Source organism: Somniosus microcephalus, chromosome 13, assembly GCF_052327205.1.
Source record: "Somniosus microcephalus isolate GS21.2 chromosome 13, FLI_Smic_1.0, whole genome shotgun sequence".
Classification (NCBI taxonomy): domain Eukaryota; kingdom Metazoa; phylum Chordata; class Chondrichthyes; order Squaliformes; family Somniosidae; genus Somniosus; species Somniosus microcephalus.
Window position 1 is genome coordinate 185,649,868 of NC_140999.1, and position 16,926 is coordinate 185,666,793.

Here is a 16,926-nt window from a genome sequence, read left to right on the forward strand (position 1 = left end):
AACATCGGAACAGGAGTAGGCCATTCAGCCCCTCGAGCCTGCTCCGCCATTCCGTTAGATCATGGCGGATCTGTATCTTAACTCCATCTACCCGCCTTCGTTCCATTACCCTTAATATCCTTGCTTAACCAAAATCTCAGTTTTGAAATTTTCAATTGACACCCACTGTGTAGGAATGAGCCATACCTCTACGGAACGTACATCTGCCGATTGGACATTCTAAGTACATGTTATTTCGCTAATTGCATGACTATGTACTTATCATCCTTTTAAATTGTGTTCAATTTAAAATAAGGCAAAACATTGTCCTAGGATGACTTAAATGGAATTTTCATGTAGCACATGATTGTGAATCTCGTGAAATTAATATGCTATTGTAACCTTATTAGTAACATTGACCAAACTCTGCCCTGATGTTTTGAGCTTATTTTTTGGTCAAGAAGGGGGTGTGAAGGAATGAGCCATACCTATTCAGAAAAATACACCATCCTATGAACAAATTCTGACTTTATTAAAATATGACAAACTGGGTTTAAAAATCTAAAAGTCTCAACGACACAAAGCTGTAAATACAGGCTTCTGAGATAAGATGAGTGTTAACCCAAAGCTGTAAACACCATACAAGCTTTTGAAATGGGAACTGGTTGTTGACACTAAGACAATGGCTCTATTGAAGCAAAGGGTTGGAGTCCAAGAAGTCTGCAGTTTGGAAAAAACACAATAACTATACCCAGTTTAAAGTGTTAAAAACTAACACTTCAAACAGAAACACAGAACATTAAAAAACCATGTGCCTTTGATAAATATATCAAATGAAACAGGAGACACAATTATATGTACAACCAACTGAGGTAAATAAGAAATGCATAGAACACCCTAGTTGATGTGTTTTTAATTTACATGTTGTAAAAGATACCAACAGAAGACTTTGTAAATAGAACATCAATAGATGCACCAAGCAATCACATTGTGTTTGTGTTGAAAATGGAACAACTAGGAGACACAAAGTCTGGCTTACAACCAGCTGAGGTGATTTAAGAATTGAATAGAGAATTTCGTAAGAATGGCATCAAATAGATACATCTGTCATAACCATTTTTTATGATAAGTTTTGAACACCTAAAGGTAGAGACAGAATTCTGCAAGTTAGCAGCTGAATTGACAGTAAGAGTAGAAAGAAGTCAACAGAAAGATGACTAGAGATAATTAGCTTACATCAGCAGAAAACTTCAAAGGATATACAGGAAACTTTTGTTTAAACGGCACCTAAATATCCAGAATTCTCTATTAACCGGCAAAATTCATACTCCAAAAACAACACCTCAATAACCGGAAATGATGCTGAATCCGAGTCCGAGTCTCCTGCGGTGGCTGAGTTAGTCAGTGGGGGTAGTTCTCCAAACTGCCACTACTCGGCTTCTTGGCGCTGTCGGAAGTCGGAACACCTCAATAACAGAAGTCTGACTCTCCCGTGCTGCCGGTAGTCTCTTCCAATCTGCCATTTTTCTGTGTGTCTCCCAAAAGAGTTGAAGCAGTGGAAGTGCCTGAAGAATCTGTTGAAGTGCATGATCCTGATGACCCAGCTGGCATGGATATTCCTGATGAACCAGCTGACTTGGAATAAGTGTACAGTCAACTACAGTACTGTACTGCATAAGTTTTGTTTTCCTGTTAAGTAATTAAAGAATTATGGATTACCCTCAACTGGCAGTATTGTACTTAATCAAGCATCTTCCACCATCCATTTAACACAACATTCTGTAGGTGAGTACCCAATTACTGTATACTGCACATTTCTTGATTTTTTAATTTTTGTTTGTTAAAAATAGCCTCAGTAAATAACCCTCTCCGTCATCCAGAATTTTTAATCAACCGGCACCATCCCGGATACCAAAGAGTTTCCTGTACTACTAAAAAGGTTATAAAATATAGAGCTTTCAGATAGGAAGTCAGAAGTCGCTGAAAGGGGCAAAGCGATTCTCACTTTTCAGAGGCAGGCTCTGTAAGTTTTTAACTCTTTGAGTCTCAGGGATCAAAAAGGTACTTTTATTTGATTTTGGTGGATATCCTGGATTAGAAATAAGTACAAAATGTAAAAATGTAACGAAGTTAAGATTTGAGAATAAGGATCTCCGAGAACAATTGTAAGCTATTTGTATTTTGAACTGTTAAAGTTGCGATTGACTCACCAGCTGTTAACTGCATGTCGGTTCTTTAATAAATCTATATATTTTTAGAATTGTCTCAAATAGTTTTTCTATATCAAACTAGTGAACTCAATCTCTGTACACTCTTTGGTGAGGAGTTGCAGAATTCTGGGGGAGTTTTCCAGACCCTCATAATATCCAGAAGGTTACAGTCTAGTTAAACTTATTAAAGTGCTATCTGGAGGATGGTAACATCTTCAAGTCGTTCCTTTCCTTTAGGGAGAGATAGTCTGGACCTTTAGACCCAATTAAGCATCTTATAGGATTCGGCTATCTCTAACTTTAGTTGAAGGTGAACATCTGGGGAATATGCCTGAGCTGGGGTAGCCCCAAAAGGGCTAGGACTAGTAATTATCCCTTCACCACAGCCTCAACAGCTTTTTGGGGAGAGAGTTCCAGATTGCCACTACCCTTTCTGTGAAGAAGTGCTTCCTGACATCACCCCTGAATGGCCTAGCTCTAATTTGAAGGTTGTGCCCCCTTGTTCTAAACTCCCCCACCAAAGGAAATAGTTTCTCTCTATCTACACTATTAACTCCTTTAATCATCTTAAACACCTCAATTACATTACCCCTTAATCTTCTATACTCGAGGGAATGCGAGCCTAGTCTATGCAACCCATGTATTTCCTTTTTCTTTAAACAACCTCCGATTCTATTTTATGATAGATATGTGGGAAAAAAGTGAATTTCGTGTTTCCAAAACATCTGTGCTACATGTATGCTCTATTTTCCCAGAAGATTAATGCAGCTTTCAGTCGAGTTCCCTAGGCTGCACTCCCATTAAAAGCAACTTGCGCTATTCTGGATTAAGGCCAACAGCAGCACTCCAAGAGCCCCAAAGAGTCCCGAACACAGGAACGCTGCCAGAATAAATCCTCTCCTGCAGTGAAAGAGGCAGAGGGTGCACTGGGGCAAGTCGAGGCCCACCTTTACCGAGAAGGGGGCAAACTTTCCTTGTTGTTCGGGTCACCAACCCTCCAGGATTGGCCCTGGAGTCTCCAGGAATTGAAGATTAATCTCCAGGTCACACTGCTGGGACCAAACCCAGGAGCAAAATCACTGGGACATTAAAAAAAAAATTTCTTTGAACACTTTTGTTTACTAGTTAACGTGATGAGGGATAAAAAAAAAGCTGTTTGACTGGCAGTCAACAGTCGTGTAATGAAGAATCTGTTCGCTTTCCAATTGGCCATGGGAATCCTTGTCTGAGGAAGGATGTTCTTGCCATGGAGTGAGTGCAGCGAAGAATCACCAGACTGATACCTGGGATGGCAGGAATGACGTATGAGGAGAGATTGGGTCGATTGGGCTTATACTCGCTGGAGTTTAGAAGAATGAGAGGGGATCTCATTGAAACTTGTAAAATTCTAACAGGACTAGACAGACTAGATGCAGGAAGGATGTTCCCGATGGCGGGGGAGTCCAGAACCAGGGGTCACAGTCTAAGGATAAGGGGTAAGCCATTTAGGACAGAGATGAGGAGGAATTTCTTCACCCAGAGAGTGGTGAACCTGTGGAATTCTCTACCACAGAAGGCAGTAGAGGCCAATTCATTAAATATATTCAAGAAGGAGTTGGATATATTTCTTAAGGCTAAAGGGATCAAGGGATATGGGGAGAAAGCAGGGACAGGGTACTGAGTTTGGATGATCAGCCATGATCTCATTAAATGGCGGAACAGGCTCGAGGGGCCGAATGGCCTACTCCTGCTCCTATCTTCTATGTTTCTATGTAAGGTGTTGCGCCGTCAAGATGGACACGTTGGGCGACCAATGGGTGGAGTGTGGGGGCGGGAGGAGGTCATGAGATGAATCCTCCAGGAATATATCCAGTCAGGGTTGGCAACCTCGTTTCTTGTATCTGTCCCCGCAAAGCGGTCAGGGTGGAATTCGGCCAGAATTTTCTGGGGTCAATGCGGGCGCGATTGGAGGCAGGTCGGTGGAAAATTTGAAATATCTTGCAGTGGCTTGGGAACCCGGTGTCATCCCACCGCCCCCCCCCCATCACCCTCATGCGCCTTTCCCTTGGGCGCGTTTGCCAGTGCAGCAGCGACCCGACCGGCACAGACGGGCGACCTAATTCAAATCATTAACATGCAGTTGTCAGGCCCTTAAGCGCCTTTTTCAGCCTACCTTTCGAATTTCCCTGGCTGCCTATGGGATTCGCGCAGCTCGGGAACCACGTCTGTCAGCCTGAGGCGGGAGTTGAGTGGCCATTGCTCCAGCTGATTAGATGACAGCGTGAAATGTACTATAGAAGCTCCCACCGCACAGCTGGTCACTTTCCTCAGGCAGAAACTGTTGCTGACTGCATTCCCAGCACACATTTAGCTTTCTACAGGCTGCAAGTGTTTCCAGCAAAGTCGCCATCCAGTCTCACCTCATTGTTACAACCTATCACACCAGTGACAGCTTGCTCCTCTGATCTCTACTTGACCTGCCATCTATTCCATAAGCATAGGTGCCGTTTATACTGTTTCACCTTGGTCCTCAGAATAGGACCATGATCAGCCCCAACACCAGCAGCACCAGGCACACCAGCAGCAAAAGCAACAGCAAAACCACCAACCTTCTCCTCAACCACCTGATGCTGCACAGGACAGAGGGCATCAGTGCAGGGCTGCACCCCGCTGGAGGCAATACCCTAAACACAGGGTATACAGGCGGAGGATGAGCTTCCTCAACATGACTGAGCAGCAGTGCCACTGGAGGCTCAGGCTATCACGCCAGGTCATCGCAGACATTTGCACATTGCTCGAGCAAGACCTGCAGCCCAGAGGAGCGGGTGGACACACCTTACCAGTGGCTGTCAAAGTCACCGGCGCCCTCAACTTCTTCACCTCAGGCTCCTTCCAGGGATCTGCAGCAGACATTTGCGACATCTTGCAGTCGGCCGCCCACAGGTCACTGATGCCCTTTTATATCAAATTTGTCACTGATGAAGCCAGTGTTACTGGGCGCTCAGCTTTGCGGCTCTGGCTGGCTTCCCACGGGTGCAGGGCATCATTGACTGCACACATGTGGCCATCAGGGCACTCCATCATAACCCAAGAGTCTTTGTCAACCGCAAGGGCTTCCACTCCCTCAATGTGCAGCTCGTCTACAGCTATAGGAAGATCATCATGCATGTGTGCACCAAATTCCCTGGCAGCTGCCATAACTGTTTCGTCCTGCGCCAGTCCACCCTCCCTCAGCTCTTCGCTCCTCCAAACAGACTTTCCGGCTGGCTGCTCGGAGACAAGGGCTATCCACTGAAGACGTGGCTCATGACACCCTTGAGCAGACCAAGTACTGAGGCCCAGGAGAGTTACAATGAAAGCCACATTTCCGCCAGACGTGTCATCGAGCAGACAACAGGCATGCTGAAAATGCACTTCCGATGCCTTGACAGATCTGGAGGAGCCCTTCAGTACGCACCAGCCAGGGTCTCTAGAATCCTCGTGGTCTGCTGCACAACATAGCGCAGCAGCGAGGATTAGCGCTGCATGAGGAGCAAGGCACAGCCTCGTCAGAGGAGGAGGAGCAAGAAGACGAGGAGGAGGAGGAGAAGCAGGAGGAACCTGTGGGCCAGATCCCACCAGCACCCGAACACATTACTGCCCAGCAGGCCAGGGATGGGCTCATCATGGCCAGATTTACTTAACTTTACGCGTACACCCATATGGCTGCCACGTGCTGCACCAGGTTCCCACCACCCCACAGCAACACCATAAAGCATCCCAACAATGACCAGGCCATTCCTTTCACACTGACCACCATTGCTGCAGGTACCGTTATGTCTCACCATTCACTGCAACTCACTAAGCCACTTGCAAAGATGAACACAAATTTGTCCAAGACTGGAAAGCGGTGAAAATAAAGATTTTTATGGTTGACAATACATTAACGGAAACTTTATATTCACATTGATTAAAACACCCATGTGGCTACCCTTGTGAATATATTGGTGTGTCATCTTTCTCTTCCGCATGCTTCTACGAGGTGCTACCCCTGTGGCTTCAGCAGAGGTAGAGGCAGCCTGCTCACTTCCCTGCTGCGACTGCTCAGACACTCTTGGCGGACATCCTCTGGGTTTTGGAGCCTGTGATGGCCCTGCCAAAGTCTGCTCCTCCTGCGGCTGTGCAGGGGCAGACTCGGCCATCGCTGGCCGAGGAACCATCTGGGGCTCTGACTGAGGGGGCGGCAATGGGGGAGAAGTGTAAGCGCTTTGAGAGGAGCCCCCGCTTCCATGTCCCCTCTCACCATCATTCCTCTCATGGGCCACCTGCACTTCCCTGCTAGCAAGGAGCTGGAGAGCACCTTGCTGCACATCAGTGGGGCAATAAGGACCCACGTCTACACTGACATCCCACCTAGACAGGAGGTCTATGAGCCTCTGCCATCTATGCTCCATAGATACCCATCTATTCTCCATAGAGACCATGAGCTCCTATGAGTGATGCATTAGTTGCTCCATGCAGGTGGCTATTCTTTCCATGGAAGAGCCTACAGTCGTCATCACCTGTGACATAGTGCTGCTCATGTTGGAGATGGGCTCCTCCATTCTCTGAACAATTGCAGACATCGCGCTTGCAAAACCTGTCAGAGCCTCCTGCACTTCTTCCTGCACCTCCAGGATCGTCCTCTTTCTGGATGAACCCCGAGGCACAGCGTCTGCTTGCAGCTGAGCAGAGCTGGGAGCATCCTGCGCCCTCCGGTGAGGAGTCTCCACTGCTGTCCCTGTCTCCAGCATCTGCTCTTGCTCACTTGTGATTTGTGACGGACCTGGTGACAACACTACTCTATCTCATGTGGGACCCACCGAGGTGTGTGCCTCTGCGCTGGTGCTGGGTGCGCTCATGTCTGGTGACGCTGCGCTCCCAGAGGCTGGAGGATCCTCTGAGGAGTCATCTTCCTCTTTCTCCTGGACAGTGGGGGGGGGGGGGCAGCTCTTGATGGACCTGTGGCAGAGTAAAGAGACGAGTTAGTTCTGCCACATGATACCATTATGCACATGATGACCATTCAGTGGCTGATGATATCAGTCCCCAAATGAATGACTGATGTATGCCATGCAGCTGTACAATGTGTATATCTGTCACCAGGTTGCTGAGATGCCCCCCTCTCTCTGTCTCCCACCTCCAGCTGCTCGGCCACTCCTGATACTTCCAACGCAGCCTCCTCTGCTGTTGTGAGGGTGGCAAATGATGGAGACCCACCTCCATTTCTCTCCCTCTCCCTCTTATTGTGGGCTCTCTTCTCCTGCGAGGAGGGAAAGAAGAGAAGGTTGAGTGAGAGTGATGGAATGAGTGTAAGGAATGGATGGGTTAGATCTTTAGAGGGAGACTATGATGGAGTGGGGTGGCAAAGCCAAGTGGCCTCCTTGTGTGTTGTTAGTTGGTATGATTGCATTAGGAGGAGGGCGAGTGTGAGGGGCGGCTAGTAAGATTGAGATGTGCTAAGGTAGATAGAGAGAGAGGGATGGGTGGATGTGCAAGGTGTGTTGGTGTGAGTAACGATGTGCAGGAGTAGGGTTGGGATGGCAGAGTGATGGGGATGTGGTGAGAGGCACAGCAGGATGAAGGTGAGTGTGGCTTTGTACATCAATAAAACAGATTGGCCCAGAAATTCAGGTCTCCACGGGTGAGTACGCATGGGGTACTCACCCGTAAGCCCAATGGAAGTGCCGGTTTCGTGCATGCACTGCGCGTGTGCAGGAAACCGGCACTTCCGTTCCCCTGAAAGAAGGGGTTAAGAGGTGGAACGCGTGCGCGGGAGAGGCAGCGCGTGCGCATCGAACTTACATTTTTTTTGCAGGTTTTCCCGGGAGGGTAAGTCTCCAGAAGTTAGACATGTAAAAAGCAGTCGCAAGGCCTGCTTTTTACAAGGTAAGTGGTGAATTAATTAAAATTAAAACATTTTTCCACAGGTTTATTATTTTTAAATACTTTAAAGAAAGGTAAGTTTATTTTTAGCCCTGTTAGAAAATAATTTTTTTCAAAAATTTAAATTATTTAAAATAGTTATTTCATGTAATTTATAGTTTATTTTAAAAATGTGATGATTTTTAAAATTTATTTGAAGATTTAGTGATGTTTTGGGGCTTATAGGTCCTGTCACACTTATGAATGAAGCATTCCCTGCTACCATTGGCTTTCCATGGCCCACGTGATCCCAGGGGACGCTTTGAACTAACTGCGCCCCTGGGATACGCAAGCACTGCGCGCCGGCAGTTGGAGGAGGCCCAGGATCGGAATCCCACGCGGGCCCACAGCTCAACGGCCGGCGTGCAAGGTAAGTGCATGTCGGAGGCTTGCACCCGCGGGAAGCCCCCGACCTGAATTTCTGGGCCAATATCTGTTCATTATCTCATTGCTGTGTGTGGGAGCTTGCTGTACACAAATTGGCTGCCGCGTTTCCTACATTACGGCAGTGACTACCCGTCAAAAATTCTTAATTGGCGGTAAAGCGCCTGGGGACGTCCTGAGAAAGAAAAAAGACTTGCATTTATATAGCGCCTTTCACAACCACTGGACGTCCCAAAGCGCTTTACAGCCAATGAAGAACTTTTTGAAGTGTAGTCACTGTTGTAATGTGGGAAACGCGGCAGCCAATTTACGCACAGCAAGATCCCACAAACAGCAATGAGATCATGACTGGATAATCTGTTTTTTTAGTGACGTTGGTTGAGGGATAAACATTGGCCCAGGACACCGGGGATAACTCCCCCTGCTCTTCTTCGAAATAGTGGCCGCGGGATCTTTTACGTCCACCCGAGAAGGCAGGCGGGGCCTCGGTTTAACATCTCATCCGAAAGAGGCTCTGAAAGTCGCTACATAAATGCAAGTTAGCTCTTTTATTTTCCTTCCTTGCTTTCTTCATTCTGCTATTCACTGGTTGACAGAATTCAGACACAATAAGGAGCCTCTCTGACCACCAGAAATAAAAAATAAAAATTCAGATATAACACAGGCTTCCACCCACACTAACAGTCGGGCCCGCCCATTAGGTTACAGACTCACTTTCAGTCATGTGTTATCGTGTACATGATATTGCAGTTCTATAGAAGAATTATAAGGGAATAGTTCATGATTCCTGTCTGTAGAAATTGAGGCACAGGCTTGGAAAAATAATCCATGGCAGCGAAGATAAGTGTTGAAAGCTGCCAGATACAATGTGAGTTTAACCTTCCACACAGAAAGTTAATTTTTTTTTTAACTGGGTGTAGGACAAATATTTTGATTCCCAGAATGTACACTGACCTCAGTTCAGCTCCACATCACTGCCAGCACCGAGGCTTAAAAAAACAAATTCAAACCTCTAGGCTGTCTAATTTTAATCAGTATTGGAACTCTACTGTAAACGATGAGGAAATGAAAGAGCTGGCTTATTTAGTGGAGTAGATCAGAGGCTAATAGCACTTCCTAGAATAGACCTCACTTACATATTGAAGCACAGATACATAGAAATCAGTAACAGACTGGAATCTGAATCAGAGGTGGAGATATTTTATATATGGAACTATCAGAACCTCATGTGATGTGGCCTGTACGGTCAGCCAGTGGCTCAGTGGGTAGCACACTCACCTCTGAGTCAGAAGGTTGTGGGTTCAAGTCCCACTCCAGAGACTTGAGCACAAAAATCTCGGCTGACGCTCCCAGTGCAGTGCTGAGGGAATGCTGCACTGTTGGAGGTGCCGTCTTTCAGATGAGACGTTAAACCGAGGCCCCATCTGCTCTCTCAGGTGGACGTAAAAGATCCTTGCGCCACTATTCCACAGGGGAGCTCGTCCTGGCCAATATTTATCCCTCAACCACTAAAACAAAAACAGATGATCTGGTCATTTTATCTCAATGCTGTGTGTGGGAGCTTGCTGTGCGCAAATTGGCTGCCGTGTTTCCTACATTACAACAGCGACTACACTTCAAAAAGCGTTTCAAATGGCTGTAAAGTGCTTTGGGACATCCTGAGGTGGAGAAAGGCGCTATAGAAATGCAAGACCTTTCCCTCTATTCAGAGGTTATTTGCTGGATGGGAGGTGACGGGATTGTGGGTGAGGGAAAGGCACAAGGGGTTCCTGAAAAGACTTGCAAAAAAAAATACACGCGGCAAGCAACGTTTCCCCTACGGTGATCGGGAAGTCCCACGCAGGGCGCACACCAGCCACTGCCGCTGGAAAAGACACCACGTGCGCATGGCCACAGCACCAACTTCAAAGGGACCAGCGCACGGGAAAAAAATGTAGAGAGAACGTTAGCTGCGAGACCTTGAACTGAGTGGTTGTGATTGGCTCCTTGTTATTAATGTTTTCCTTGCCCGCTACAGTTGGACTATAAATGTACATTTACTTTACCTCACATCCCAAAGTTACATAAAGAAATCTGGGTCTGTGTCACGGGGTGGGGTGGGGTGTGGGGGGGGAAAAGGCCTTCAACCTGCTGCCCGGGTGTAAAGCTGCTGCTGCCCAGTCAATTCGATGGAAATTAAAATCGGGCGCTTTCGATAACGGGCAGCCAATCCACATTGCCAGTCTTACACCCAGACAGTAAATTCAAAATCTACCTCGTTACCTTTTCTTTTTAGTGCTGAAGTAAGTTTCTCCTCTCTCTCTCTCTCTCTCTCTCTCACATAATTGCATGGGAGTAGGATGGTTTGGCTGGAATAATTCATAGAATCATGGGGGGGAAAATTCGGTTGCTTTGCGCCTCCCATTAAAGAGGGCGCTAATGGGGCGCAAAGCAACTAGCGCCCGGGCGCGGTGATGTTTGCGCCGCTTGCGAAATTGACCAGACTTTTTGCGGCGGCGCTAAACACTACCGCCACGATCTCCTGCGCCCGCAGATCGTGACGTCAGTCGAGCGTGCAACGCCCCGGTAGCGCCCCGGTCCAGATATTGAGTGGCGCCCCCTGCCTTACCGCCTGCCGCTAGCAACGACAGGTTGAGGGGAGCGTTTTGCAGTCAGTAAGGGACGGGGGGAGCGCTATTTAAAGGCAACCGCTTCCTGACTTTTTTTGTTGGTGACATTTTTGCACCACGTATTCTGAGAGAGAGAGAGACTTCTGGAGAGATTCAACGCTGTGTGAAGGAGTTTTGGGTACTGAGCAGCACTTTGCAGTTTCATTTTGATTTGACCTTCCTTGCATCGATTTAGAAGAGACTGTGGGGGCTGCACTCTGAGCTCTTTCCCTGGGTCTCTCCATTGTCCTTTCCAGCAGATTTGATGTCCAGGTCTCTCCAGGCTGAGACTCAAGGCTGCAATGAGCAGGGTGTGGATGGAGAACAAGATCGACCCTCCCCTTTAAGAACTGGCCGGCGCCAGTGTGTCTGTGTTCCATTGCTGACTGACATCACATGAGCTTCGCCAGCGCTCTGAGGTAGCGCCTCACTCCTCGGCGTTAGCGCCTTAAGACAGGTGTGTAGCGCCTGATTTAGCGCTCCAATCACCTCCAGGGGCAATAGAAGCCAAGTTTGCAGTTGGAGGGGATAATTAGCGCCAGGCGTTAAATTTTGCGCCCGGACGATAATTGCGCCCCGAACAGGACTATACTGAATTTCTCCCCCGTAGAATCATAGAAATTTACAGCACGAAAGGAGGCCATTCGGCCCATCGTGTCTGCACCGGTCGACAAAGAGCGATCCAGCCTAATCCCACCTGCCAGCTCTTGGTCCGTAGCCCCACAGGTTACGGCACTTCAAGAGCACATCCAAGTTCTTTTTAAATGTGATGAGGGTTTCTGCCTCTACCAGCCTTTCAGGCAGTGAGTTCCAGACCCCCACCACCCTCTGGGTGAAGAAATTTCCCCTCAAATCGCCTCTAAACCTTCTACCTTTTACTTTAAATCTATGCCCCCTGGTTGTTGACCCCCCTGTCAAGGGACACAGTTCCTCCCTATCCACTTTTACTTTTATTCAACTGGAGCTGGGTTCATTGAGGCTTCCACAGAACTGCCAGTGGCAACGTTTCACTGCAACTGGATGACAAGGATGCCCGTTTAAAAAAATCGCCTGACAAGAAGAACCAGAGGGGAGTTGATCAATGTCCCCTGTAAGCTGTGGGGCCGCGCAGCGCACCAGGGACCCCGCGCAGCGCTCCAGGGACCCCGCGCAGCGGTCCAGGGACCCCGCGCAGTGCTCCAGGGACCCCGCGCAGCTCCCCAGAGACCCTGCGCTCCAGGGACCCCGCGCAGCGCCCCAGGGTCCCCGCGCTCCAGGGACCCCGCGCAGTGCCCCAGGGACCCTGTGCAGCACTCCAGGGACCCCGCGTAGTGCCCCAGGGACCCCGCACAGCGCCCCAGGGACCCCGCGCAGTGCTCCAGGGACCCCGCGCAGCGCTCCAGGGACTCTGCGCAGTGCTCCAGGGACCCTGCGCCGCACTCCAGGGACCCCGTGCAGCCGGCTTGACAGCTTTTTGATACAAAATCTGCACATGCGCGTTACTTTGAATGGCTTGCGCAGCCCCTTAAAGGGGCCGTGCGGCACCTAACAAAATTACAGGGAACATTGGAGATGAGAGTTTTTTTTACACAGCGAGTTGTTGTGATCTGGAATGCACTGCCTGAAAGGGCGGTGGAAGCAGGTACAACAGTAACTTTCAAAAAGGGAGTTGGATAAATACTTGAAATGGAAGAATTTGCAGGGCTATGGGGAAAGAGCAGGGGGAGTGGGGCTAATTGGAGAGCTCTTTCAATGAGCCGGTACCAACACAATGGGCCGAATGAGTCTGCGCTTTATGAATCTATGGTTCTAAGAGAATGCAGGACATTCATTTCACCGGCCCTCCAATATTCTCTCCCCTTCATCTCCTGAAAGTGCTAGCTCATAGTAGAGGGAGCAGTTTCAAGGGCATTGCATCGCATGCAAGTGAGCATTTTCACGTGAGTCTTGACAGTGAGTTTCAGTGGGCTATTCCACTGTGGAGGGCAGCCTAACCAAGTGTGAGCCTGCCCTCCCCCGCAACTTCCACACACATCTGTTCATCAATATGAGTCACCGGATAATGAACCGCAGTTGGAGCTGATTTTTCTCCCCATCAATAAGCCAGAGGCAAGGATGCCAATTGGCTGAAATCAGACAAGGGATTAACCTGGAACCACCATGCTTCTGCTTGCCAGCTAAACCTTATCAGCGGAATTGGCAGTGCAGTAATTTAACCTCAGGCTCCAGATGACATCTCTTATTGTTTGCCTTTTCCCGTTTCCTTATCCATTTTATTTCTCTCGCTCATTTTCCACTGTCTCATGAGCACATTATGCTATTTGTGTATTATTTTCATCCCCCCCCCCCATCCCATTTTAATTGAGGCCTTTCTCCTTCCTATTTCCTTTTAAGTCTCCCAGCAGCAGTCCGAGCTGGACTGGTGAGGGGAGACGGGTAACTTATCCCTCGGGGGTCTGCTAACGCTGCTGCTGAAAAGGTGTGCGGCAACTGCCCCAGGGGTGCTTTGCTCTCTGGCCCCCCACATTTCGCCCCCCCCCTCCCCCCCCCCCAACACTCTTTCTGTTACTAACACTCTCACTTGTAAACCACTGGGGATCCGGAATCAAGCTGAGGAGTCACAAGATTCCCAACAATCCACAGTACAACATGTTGGCAGCGACACTTGCTAGGCCAACGGGTTGCCACGGCACCTGGTGTTCCTTGCTCCCTTTCACTTTCTCCTGCTTCCAATTCTATCTTCTTACTTGTTGTGAGTTTACAACAAACAAATTCTTAGGTGTGTTATCTCGTATGTGTTGCCTCGCCTGGCCGAACAGACATCCTCCCTAATCTTCCCATGAGTTGCTCTGCAGTTTAATTTCTCAGCATTCGAAGTCACTTAATCGTGTTTTTAAAGCTTAGCTGGGTAAATGCAATACAGGTAGACTATCCTTTATCCGAACTTCCGAAAACCTCCAAAAACCGAAAGTTTTTTCGTTCAGCGTAAGTCGTGCGCACGACATGACCAGAGTGGCACACGACTTACGCTGAGCAGGGCAGAGGGTCACAGAGTTCCCTCCTGGGTAGGAGATTGCAGGCCGAGCCGGGCAGTGTGAACCCAACAATACAGCGGCCCGTCCGATAGCTGCAGCGGCCCGTCCAATATTCTTTTCTCCACCACCCCCCCCCCCAACCCAACCCGAACCGCGGCCCATCCGATGTTCTTTTCTCCCGACCCGACCCGTCCGATATTCATTTCTCCCCGACCTGACCCGAACCGCGGCCCGTCCGATATTCTTTTCTCCCCCCGACCCCCACCCGACCCCCCCCCGACGAACCTGAACCGCGGCCCGTCCGATATTCTTTTCTCCCCCCCCCACCCGACCCCCGACCTGATTTGCGGGCCAGCTTAGTAGGAGTCAGCCGATATCCGGCTTTCCAGAGAAGCAGGAAGGGGAATGAGACACGGAACAGTCGCAAGAGGTAGCCTGAACTTTTAAAATTTATATTAAATACAAATTTCCCAGTCTTATAATAATACCTTCTGAAATCCGAAAAATTCCGAAAACCGAAACTCAGCTGGTCCCAAGGCTTTCGGATAAGGGATAGTGTACCTGTATACAGCAGACCCATATATCGTTTAACTCAGGGTATGGATTAACTCATTATCTCCACCTTGTACATTGGTGCTACATTATACATATCCTAACCTACAAACCTAAAGTATAATCGTAATTTGGTTACTTCATTACTCCTACTTGAATTTTCCACCAAATTTTTTAATTATATGTAAATTTCTTCCTTAAGGCTCATCTGTGGCAGTGTCAGCCGTGGCTCAGTGGGCAGCACTCTCGCTCCCTCCACTCCAGGGACTTGAGCACAAAAATCTAGGCTGACACTCCATTACAGTGCTGAGGGAGTGCTGCACTGTCGGAGGTGCCGTCTTTCGGGTGAGACGTTAAACCAAGGTCCCGTCTGCTCTCTCAGGTGGATTTAAAAGATCCCATGGCCACTATTTTGAAGAACAGCAGGGGAGTTCTCCCCGGTGTCCTGGACAATATTTATCCCTCAACAACATCGCTAAAAACAGATTATCTGGTCATTATCACATTGCTGTTTGTGGGAGCTTGCTGTCTGCAAATTGGCTGCCGCGTTTCCCACATTACAACAGTGACTACACTTCAAAAAGTACTTCATTGGTTGTAAAGCGCTTTGAGACGTCCGGTGGTCGTGAAAGGCGCTACAGAAATGCAAGTCTTTCTTTTCTTTTGCACTGAGTCAGCCAATGAGTTGGAGGTGGGCGGAACTTAAGGCAGGACTCACGACAAAGCGGGTGATTTCACTGCAAACAGCAAAGCAAACAAAGACAATTTACAGAGTCCAATTAAAAAGAGTATCTGTGAACTGGGAACTGCAGCAACTTCTCTAAATAAGAGTCTGGCGATTTCTCCAGCAACATGCAGTGAGTGCAGGAGAGTTACATATAAATTGTGCGCGCAAAGTCAATCCCAGTCACTTACAGCAGTGCGGGCTCCGGGTGTGATTGACGGGGGAATTACCCAATCTTCTCCATTCTGGCCAGGAATTGTGGCATCACTGTACACAGCCAACACACTTGACAGACTAAGATTCACACAATGCAGCTGATTTCCTCTTTCTCCTCAGCTTTGTAACAGCTCTGAACACAGAGCAGGTTTACAAACAGCAAAGTTGGCTTACTCTGTGAATAGCCAGCCTTGTTGTCAACTATATAAAAATATTTTGCAGTTTCAAAGACATATACTGAATTTCTGATTGAACAAACTTTTCTTTTGGAAATCAGATCTGGGTGAAGATAATTTTCAGAACACCCACCACTTTAAACATTCACTCCCTCCACCACCGGCGCACCGTGGCTGCAGTGTGTACCATCTACAAGATGCACTGCAGCAACTCGCCAAGGCTTCTTCGGCAGCACCTCCCAAACCCGCAACCTCTTCCACCTAGGAGGACAAGGGCAGCAGGCGCACGGGAATACCACCACCTCCCAGTTCCCCTCCAATTCACACACCATCCTGACTTGAGAATATATCACCGTTCCCTCATCGTCGCTGGGTCAAAATCCTGGAACTCCCTCCCTAACAGCACTGTGGGAGCACCTTCACCACACGGACTGCAGCGGTTCAAGAAGGCGGCTCACCACCACCTTCTCAAGTGGCAATTAGGGATGGGCAATAAATGCTGGCCTTGCCAGCGACGCCCACATCACATGAATGAATTAAAAAAATTGGAGGGAAGAAAATGCACAGTGGCCTGGAATTTCCATGTTTTCAGCCCAGATATCAGCACAACCTGGGTGCAATTGACTGAAATAGCGGAAAAAAAGATAGCAGAATTTAAAACGTAAGCACCTTACGCCCATAGACTCGAGTTTCCACGATCTTTTACAGTGGTTACCGAGAGCAGTGGAGAGAGCGGACCTGGTCGGGGAGGAGCGGAGCACCGGGGCAATAAAGAGCGGATGAGAGGGAGGCCCAAACTCACTGAGAGCAGCGGAGAGAGCGGACCTGGTCAGGGACAGAGCAGAGACTGGGGAATAAAGAGCGGAGGAGAGAGAGGCCCAACTCACCGAGAGCAGTGGAGAGAGCGGACCTGGTCGGGGACAGAGCAGAGACTGGGGAATAAAGAGCGGAGGAGAGAGAGGCCCAAACTCACTGAGAGCAGCGGAGAGAGCGGACCTGGTCAGGGACAGAGCAGAGACTGGGGAATAAAGAGCGGAGGAGAGAGAGGCCCAACTCACCGAGAGCAGCGGAGAGAGTGGACCTGGTCAGGGACAGAGCAGA

The 16,926-nt window shown here is 48.6% G+C and overlaps 1 long non-coding RNA gene across 1 annotated transcript; it reads right to left on the reverse strand.

Moving 5' to 3' along the window:
- Window positions 1–492: 492 nt before the first annotated feature.
- On the reverse strand, window positions 493–16,926 carry LOC147108874 (uncharacterized). The gene is made up of 2 exons (XR_015080682.1): window positions 16,495–16,926; window positions 493–1,668 (listed from the first exon to the last, which is right to left on the reverse strand). It is a non-coding gene; the product is annotated as an uncharacterized LOC147108874 (long non-coding RNA).